The 8,825-nt window shown below is 39.5% G+C and overlaps 1 long non-coding RNA gene across 1 annotated transcript; it reads left to right on the top strand.

Annotated features, from left to right (window-relative positions):
• Nucleotides 1-2,602: 2,602 nt before the first annotated feature.
• Nucleotides 2,603-4,263, top strand: LOC140523406 (uncharacterized). The gene is made up of 2 exons (XR_011973391.1): nucleotides 2,603-2,650; nucleotides 3,966-4,263. It is a non-coding gene; the product is annotated as an uncharacterized lncRNA (long non-coding RNA).
• The last annotated feature ends 4,562 nt before the right edge of the window (nucleotides 4,264-8,825 follow it).

Here is an 8,825-nt window from a genome sequence, read left to right as displayed (position 1 = left end):
CACTGAAATTACCAACGGTTAAGTTAATATTCATAAAATGACTTAAACTATAATTGTCTCAATACCATCTCCACTGCGTGGAAGGAGGGATGTCGTTGAAAAGGACTAAAAGCCATTTATGCTTTTATCTAAGTAAGTACGAAGCATATACACACTACCTACAAGATCATTTGTTTTACACGGTGGGCAAATGAACTCGGAATTAAAATAGGACTTGGACGCACTTGAACTGAGCTTTCAAAAGATACTGGGAATTCTGAAAGACCCAGGGAAGGTGGGATTATATGCCTGGCATGGGAGAAAGTCTTTGGAATATCTTGGAGATAGAAGATGGAATAACATTTTTTTCTTTTTTAATTATTATTTTATGTGTTTCCAGTGTTCTACAATCACTTCCATATATCTTAGATTTTTCTCTCATCCCTTCCTCTCCGTCCTCCTCTCTGCACCCGCCCTCCATGAGAAAACATACAATTTCATATGGGGTCTATACATACATTCGTACTCAATTCATTTTCATCTTATTCGTGTTCCTTAGAAGAATTAAAACGAATGGGAGAAATCATCAAACAAAAGAAAACATAATACAAAAGAAAATATTCTCCTTCATTCTGTGATCCAATTTCGTAGTTCTTTGTCTGCATGTGAAAGGCGTTTTACCTTAAGAGACCATTCTGAATTTTTTAAGTCCTTGCATTGCAACGAAGGACTACGTCCACTAGAAACATTTCTCACACACTGTGGTTGGTGCTGTGCGAAAAGGATTTCTGGTTCTGCTCCTTTCACTCAGCATCATTTCATACAAGTTTTTCCAGGTCTCTCAAAGTCTTCCTCTTCATCATTTCTTATAGTACATTAACATTCCATTACCGTTAAATACCACAGTTTATACAGCTGTTCCCCAATTGATGGTCATCGCCTTGATTTCCAGTTTTGGGCCACCACAAAGAGAGCTGCTATGAATATTTTTCTCCATGGACACATACATGTGTTTCTTCTTCATCCCCGAAGAACACCTTCCCATCAAAGAATTGATGACACTTGAATTTGTTCTGAGTGAGGGAGGGCTGTGCAACATCAATAGAATCACTTCGTCCCCAGAGCCATCTGAATCTAGTGAAGTGATATTCCTCAGGAAGCCTGGAGATGACCACAGATGCAATGGGAGACCTTGGCACTTTTAGGCCAATGGCTATACAGGTATTCCCTTAGGGTGACTCCTTGCTCATTCATTGAATAGGCCTCTTTAAGAAGTAGTCAGAGTATGGACACTCCTGCCTTCAGAGTGATTATTAAGAGTCCAAATACTAAGGCCCAAAATTAACCCTCACCTCAGAGCGTAGATACTCTTTTCAGGGCTGAAGGGCAAGACTATTGTGACTCTGTGCCTCGTTAGAAATTAGCAAAACATGTCTGAGGCCCATTACTGGATGGGGAGGTCTTTAATTCTTCCCCCATGATCCATTAACCTTACATTAACCTTACGTTCAGCCCGAAGGGCATTCTCGACTCTTGCGTAGGCAACAGACATTATCATTACTTAAGTAAACATGAAATAATTCCCACAAACCCATTTTGAACTTCACATTTGCAGAATACAGAACAGAAAAACTAATTACGATACTGGCCATAAGATTGGAGGCACAAAATTATAGTACATGAGAAGTCGGCATACTCCACACCAGGTCACACTCAATACAAACAAAATGTCCAAATAATGGTGTATGTGTATGTTGTAAGAGTGACCTCATATCTGTCTATACTATTCAAACTATTTCATTTGTCTCCTGAAAGGGAAACTATACCACTTTAATCGTTATCAACAGTGATTTCCCATTTCATCTTCTCTTCCTGTATCTATGAAGGGGTTTTAAGAATTGAAGTAATGAATGAGGAAACAATCTTTCCTTCCTTCTTTATAACTTAAAGATGGAAATAGAATTTATCTTAGCGTGGTTTCTAAAATCTGCACAAGGAGAATGCATGTATTTTGAATCTCAAATGAAGTCAGTGTCTGCCTGAATAAAGAAATAATTCGAATGTAACAGACAATGGAGGAGATGCTTTCATTTAGTACTCTCTGCCCTTCCTTGGCGATAATGTATTGTATTTCATCATTTCCAGGAATTTTCTTCTCTGTTAAGGACCTCTTACGGGTCATTTTGTGTTTAGAATGAAGCTTAATGAAGACAATTTTAATGTTTGAAATTAACTATTTTGAAGCATAGGATATGAAACTGATTTTATTTTTAGAGAAAAATGTTATATTGATCCAATGAAAATAAAGAGGGCACAATTTGCTCAACACAGAAGAAAATTGTATTCCCAACCTGAGACATGACTACTGTGCTAAAAAATGTTCACATGTCTCTTTGCATTTAATCGTGAGAAATTCATGATTGTGTTCATAATAATATTAATTTATTACGTCAGTAGCTTTTCTGTTGAAAGTCTAAAATCAAATATACTGAGGTCTTAATTTTATTAGTCATTTCTTTGAATGTCTATATTCTTTATATGATTTTTTGAGTTCTGTGTATTATCTTGACTTCCTTTTTCCTCATTTACCTCACTGTTCTGACTTGGTTTTTCATTTGACTTCAGATGTGACAGGAGTTGGAAGAAAATATAACCAGGGAACTCAATGAAGGTATGTTCTAACAGCTCACAAATAAAATGTTATATTTAGATACTATACCTGATTTTTAAATATGGTGGAAAACTTCCACAGAGGTGCTGTTTCATTTCCACATCCCTCTTCTTCATCCCGTTGATGCAACCAGGGACTCTTCTTTGCAGGTGAAGTGCAAGATTTAGCAGCTTCTTTCCAATAAGCTAGAAAGGTGGCACAAGCCCTCTTGTGTCTGTTTTCAGAAGAGAAGCCTGGTCAATTAAAGAGAGACTCAGATGCTGAAGCCTGGTCAGTAAGTAATGAATCTTTGGCCACCATATCCCATGAAACAGAAGGAAGAATAGTGCTGAGTTCTCGGTAGCACCTTCTGATCTTCAAATGAGAAATGAGTCACATTGGGCGAATGCCCTCAGGATGATAGAGGATTAAGGACTGTCTGGATTAGAAAGCTATTGAAGTCATATTCAATGCTGAGAGTCTATTGTTCTGTTTAATCCTGTGATTCTACGATGATTTCATAAGGGTGAGGAGACAGGGGGCAAACGGTACTAAGAATGACAGGATTGAAAAACCGTTTACAAATATCAATATAATTGTTAGAATCTCAATGGACACTCTTTGTCCCATGACCAACAGTACTGAAAATCAAAGCAAAATTTTTATTGACGCCCTGGTTATCAGTTTAACCAAAAGATACAAAGAAGTTGCCGCTAACTGCTATTGTGGTTTTTATTTTATTGAAACAGGCAAATCAAATTATTGGCATGATTGATTGTGTGGTGAACTCAAAAGCAAACATCAGCATACTTAAGTAGGAAGTAAAGTTCAACATGAGCATAAGTAAAGAGGTTTTCATGAACACCATCCTGATTGTTATTTATATAGTGTTTTCTACAGCAAAAATTTAAAAGAAGATCATAGTAACAATTGGCTGAAATCAAGGCAACACACATCTTAAGTGTAATAAGAAGATGAACTTTATTATAGCACTTGAAACATTGAAAGCATTGTGTTTGAACTTTAAAACACCTTGTAGGGTAGATGACTTCCCCAAGAGCTTGAGTTCAACTCATCCCTATGATAAGATACATGCTGCCTATGACACCATGACCAACTTCCTTCACTTCAAAGGGCTCAGGACACTCTTAGGCTCAGTTGTACCAGTGACAATTTTCATGCTTCTCACACACAGAATTCCTTCATATAATGAATCCTTTGTCCCAAGGAAAAGTAAAGAATTACACACATACATATATGTGGTATGTGTATACATACACACATATAAACATACATATATATAAGGTCAATTGATTTTCCTTCGTTCCTTTCCCAGCAGCTACTGATAAACTTTGATTACAAACCTTGACGGACTTCTCCAATAGACAACAGACTGAAAAATCCTTGAGAATGTCAAAGATGAATTAGCATCCAGAAATACGCTTAGAGGAAGAAATAATGTTTATGTATCAAATGAACTATGTTTGACAATGTTTACTGCTTTTCCATTAAATATACAAATGTGAAAAAATCTTGACTTCGAAAATATGTTGTCATGTTTTAATATGCACCAGGTGTATATGTATGAAAATATGTTTGTACAATCCTTTATTAAAAACGTTTATTTCACTATATTTTTAACAGTGTCCCTCAAATTGTTAGTTGTTGCAGGAATTCTCGAGACCACTAAATTGGCTAGAACACTTTAATTACCTATCGTTGAACATTATAATGTAATTTCTATTTAAGAAATAATAGATAAGACAGGTTTACTTCTTATTCAGATACAATTGCTAAACTAGTTGTCATTTTTAATTAAAAAAGAAGACAAGCTTACTTTCAGATGTATTTTTCCTTCCATTTCGTGTACTGGAGAACACTGGTCCGACATATATGAGTTCTTGCTGCTGATTGCTAACATCTTAGTGCATCAACGGAGAGTTAACTGCGTATTGTTTTGATTCTCATCTCTCTAAACAAGAATGATTTAGGGCATTTTTCCTGTCACCATACATAACGTTAATTACTTCCTCTAAAAAGTACCTGTTCATATCGTTTCAATGTGTATCAATTGGGGAAGGCCTTGTATTCTTCTCAACTTTGAATCAGTTTTCTATATATTTTAGAAATCAGGCCTTTCTCCAGGCAAAATTCATAAGAATCCCAGTTTTTTGCTTCCCTCCTAATTTGGGTGCATTGGCTACGTTTGTGCAAAATTTTTTCAATGTAGTGTAATCAACATTATGCATTTTGCATTTCATAATATTCTCTATCTCTTATTTGGACATAAATGTCTCCATTCTCCTTCAATTGACAAATAATCTATTCCTTGCTCCCTGATATTTTTATATAGTATCAGCCTTTATAGCTTGATCGTGAACCATTTGGACTTTTTTGGGGGGCATATACTGTCAGGCATTGGTCTATGCCCAGTTTCTGCCATGCTATTTTCAAGTTTTCCCAGCAGGTTTGGCACACAGTGAGTTTGTATCCCAGAAGCTGGAATCCTTGGGTATCTCAAACAATAGGATCCTATAAGCATTGATTAATGTGTCTTGTGTACCTAACCCATGCCTAACCAACTATGTCTTAGCTAGTACCAAGTAGTTTGGATGATTGTTGCTTTTTAACAGAAACTGAGGGGGCTGTTGTGCAAGATGGGAGATGGAGAGCATGTACTCACCTATGCTGTACCAGAAATTCCTTCAGATATCTCTAAAAGGAGAATCTGAATAAATTTGATTTTTCACCACCTCCTCCTGCAGCCTTCCCTTCCTTCTTTTGACCCCACTCCCTTTTACTCTCCTTTACCCTTACTGCTTCTTTCCTCCCTTTTATCTTCCCTCCTGTTTCTTCCCCCTTCCCTTCCTACTGCCTCTGGAGCTAGTTAGGATTATCTACTTGAGGTTATTGTTCCCTCCTTGAGACAAATCTGATGAGACTACCTCTCAAACAATGCTCATCACCCTCCCCTCTTTCCCTCTACTATACTTTTGTACTTCTTCCTGTGATGTAATTTACCACTTTCTGCTTCCTCCTCTTCACATCTCCTCTTAGAATCCCTTGGGCATACTTCAATCATATTTTTAACATGACATCATTTACTTTATGCCCGTTCCCTCTGCATATATCTCTTTGGTATTTCATAATAGATGCACAATTCTCAAGATTAACAGATACCATCTTCCCTCATAGGGAGGTAAGCAGTTTGAACAAATTGAGTAACAAGTCTTCCCCCCCCCCCCCCGTTTACCTTTTTATGCTTCTCTTGAGACCTGCATTTGAATATCAAATTGTCTATTACTTTCGGGTGTTTTTTGTCAGGAAGGTCTGGAAATCCTTCACTTCGTTGAATGGTGTTCTCTTTGCCTGAAATGTTATGCTGAAGTGTGCTGGGTAGTTGATCCTTGGTTGTAATCCCTGCTTCTTTGCTTCAGGGAATATTGGGGTCCAATTCCTTCGATCTTTTAATGTAGAAGCTTCCGGGTCCTATGTGATCCCGACTGTAGCTCCTCCATATTTGAATTGTTTCTTTCTGGCTTCCTGTAGTATTTTCTCCTTCACTTGATAGTTGTGCAATATGGCCACGATATTTCTTGGGGTTTTGAGTTTGCGATCGCTGTCGGGAGGTGAACGGTGGATTCTTTCGATGAGTATTTTGCCCTCTGGATCTAGCACTTCTGGGCAGTTTTCCGTGATGATTTCCTGGAAGATACTGTCCAGACTCTTTTTTTCATCATGGCTCTCTGGCAGGCCAAGAATTCTTAAATTGTCTCTCCTGGATCCATTTTCCAGGTCAGTTGTGTTTCTAGGTAGATATTTTACATTTTCTTCTATCTTTTCATTCTTTAGATTTTGTTTGACTGCTTCTTGATGTCTCCTTGATTAATTGGTTTCTAGTGGCCCAGTTGTAATGTTTATGGAATTGTATCCTTCAGTTAACTTTGTCATCACCTTTTCCATCTGTCCAATTTTTCCTTTGAAGGAGTTATTTTTTCCAGTTAATTTTTGTACTTCCTTTTCCATTTGCCCAATTTTCCCAGTTTGGTTTTTCTCTTCCTTTTCCATTTAACTAACTTTTCCTTTTAGGGAGTTATTTTCTCCAGTTAATTTTGTATTCCTTTTCCATTTGTTCGATTTTCCTTTTCAAGGAGATGTTCTCATCAGTGAATTCTTTTTTTTTATCATTTTAAAATCATTGGTCAGTTTTTCTTCTATTTCTTTCTTCAGGTGTTCCTGCAGAGTTGTTTGTGCATGTGAGCTGTTTCTAGACCATTCTGAAGTTTCAGAAGGAAGTACAGCCCCAGTACTGACCTCTTTGATATTTGTGTTTTGGTCCTTATTCCCATAGAAAGATTCTATGGTTTTTGCCTTTCTGCTTTTTCTTGTTCATGATATTGATTGTGTGTTGTGGCTTCTAGTTCTTTCAGTTAGAAGCTGCGCAACTTGGTGCTGAGCTGACTTGTGAAAAAGCTAAGAGCAAGTTTTTGCTTTGTGTATCCCAGATCAGCCCTGAGGTTAGCTCCTTAAGTGTGGGGGAGGTGTGATCTGGTCACAGGCTATCTCCTCTGTTGCACTGAGGCAAAAGTAAGCTCAGGGGATGGTGATCACAGCTGCCCTATTGTCTTCCCGTTTTCTCCTGGAGTGCTAAGACACTCCTAGATGCTAGTCTGAGTTCCCACCCCTTCTGGGGCCTCTCTCACGGTGCTGAGGCTCGGCTGGGTCCCAGTGCAACTTTTCTCTGCCCTGGGTCCTCTGACCTTCTGGTTTGCCTCTGCCACAGTAGGAGAAATCCCCTTTAGCTATATTCCTAGCCTCAGCTGTTGGGAGACTATTTGCCCCCTTTGCTGTTCCCTCTGACTCAGGATTTTTATGGGGAAATATTTTATGGTTCTTTCACAGTCATCAGGGTGGGAGGAGAAAGCACTTACTGATCACTCTGCCATCCTGGCTCCCAGGAGTTCAAGTAGGTTCACCTTGTTTGATCTGAGGACTGAAAGTCTCAGGAGCTGCTTTGCTGATATCTGGCACTCAGTAGCTCTCACTGGCTTGGCTTTGATGGCCTCCCAAACATGGCTGCAGCTCTGTCCATTCTGCCTGCTGCTATCAGGTTTCCCGGGGCCCCTCCACTCCACTGTGCTGGCCACACTGCACTGTACGCTGTGGGTTGACCCCCGCAGAACCGATCCTTCCTGTGAACCTTCCAGTCTGTCCTGGGTTCTGAATCCACCACAGTCTGTCTCTCCCTGGATCACACACCTCCAAAATTTGGACAGATTTTGCCTTCAGAGGTATCCGAAGGAGTTTTGCCAAGAGCTTACGTGAGTCGTTCCTTTCACTCTAATATCTTGACTCTGCTGCCCTGTTACAATTACCCTGAATCAATATGAGAGTGGCAGAATCCACTGTGAGATAGAGTGTGGCAGATTTCCAACCCAGGACGGTCTGGAATTTCGACGGGAAGAATCTCTAACATGGGGCTGGGGGAGCGTGGAGTGCACATGCTGCATCAGCACAGAACACACCATAGTGGAGCACCTGGCTGGACTGAAACTGAAGAAGGTATGCGAATTCTCCAACATATCAGCCCAGAAAAGGAGTCCTGTGTAAGTGAGGGAGAGAGATGTACAGGACCCTTGGTAACAGCAGCAGTCACTCCTGTGACTCTCAGCCCACAGATCCAAAGTCTGTAAGTTATCTACTTGAACTTCTGGGAGCCAAGATGCAGGAGTGATTGTTCAATGCTGTCCCCTTCCTCTTGTTGATCTTTGAAAAACCCTTAAAATAATTCCCCAGGAGAAATTCTGGAACAGTGGGATCAGTCGAAGTCGAAAACAGTCTCTTAGCCTGTGAGGTTAGGAAAATCTCAAAGGGCTGGGTGGTCCCTCTTGCTGAGGCTGAAGGGGACCAGTAGTGTAGGTGTTCTGAAACTAAACTGGAAAATATATCCAGGAGAAAAAATGAAAGAATTCTTGGTCTAACAGAAAGCCATGGTGCAAAAAAGGACCTGGACAATATCTTCTAAGAAATCATCAAGAACTTCAGCGAACAAGGAAGAAATGTGAAACCCCAGTGCGTTGGAGTCCGCAAACCAACACCAGGAATCTATACATGCCTCAGCATCCCAGGGGACAAGGGAAGACAGTAGTGCAGACAAGTTCACCAACCACCGAGTGTTCCTATGCTCTAGTTCGAC

This window comes from Notamacropus eugenii, chromosome 2 (genome assembly GCF_028372415.1).
Source record: "Notamacropus eugenii isolate mMacEug1 chromosome 2, mMacEug1.pri_v2, whole genome shotgun sequence".
Taxonomy (NCBI): domain Eukaryota; kingdom Metazoa; phylum Chordata; class Mammalia; order Diprotodontia; family Macropodidae; genus Notamacropus; species Notamacropus eugenii.
This window is presented reverse-complemented; position numbering and strand designations above follow the sequence as displayed.